A 490-nucleotide genomic window follows, 5' to 3' on the forward strand; every position below is an offset into this window, starting at 1 on the left:
ATTATTTTAAAATAAAAAAAATAGATTTCCTAATTTTTTTACTGTATGACAAAAATTTAAAAACAATATTTTTCATTTATTAAAAAACCCTTTATAAAACATTATAATCTCTTTGGTATGACAAAATAAATGTTTTAAACCCCCCCCCAAAAAAAAAAAATTTTTTTTATTTACTCATTTTTTGCAAATCTAAAAATCTTTAGGGATAAGGGCCCCTTTGGAAATCAAAGGCTAAAGGGTTTCTACAAAAAAAATCCCGGTTTCAGGAGACCCACCCCCGAAAGGGAAAACCCCCATAATTACTCTCTGTCGGCCAACTTGAAAAAGGGGTGACAACAAGATAGCCCTTTGCCCGGATGAAAATTTAAACCACTAAACCCCGGGGACTATTCTCCCCCCTACCCGGTCACAGGATATTCCCTGTGGAAAATCTAATTAGAGCATGAAGGGGGAAACAAAATACAACATAAAAATTTGGGACATAAAAATT

Source organism: Penaeus monodon, chromosome 20, assembly GCF_015228065.2.
Source record: "Penaeus monodon isolate SGIC_2016 chromosome 20, NSTDA_Pmon_1, whole genome shotgun sequence".
Classification (NCBI taxonomy): domain Eukaryota; kingdom Metazoa; phylum Arthropoda; class Malacostraca; order Decapoda; family Penaeidae; genus Penaeus; species Penaeus monodon.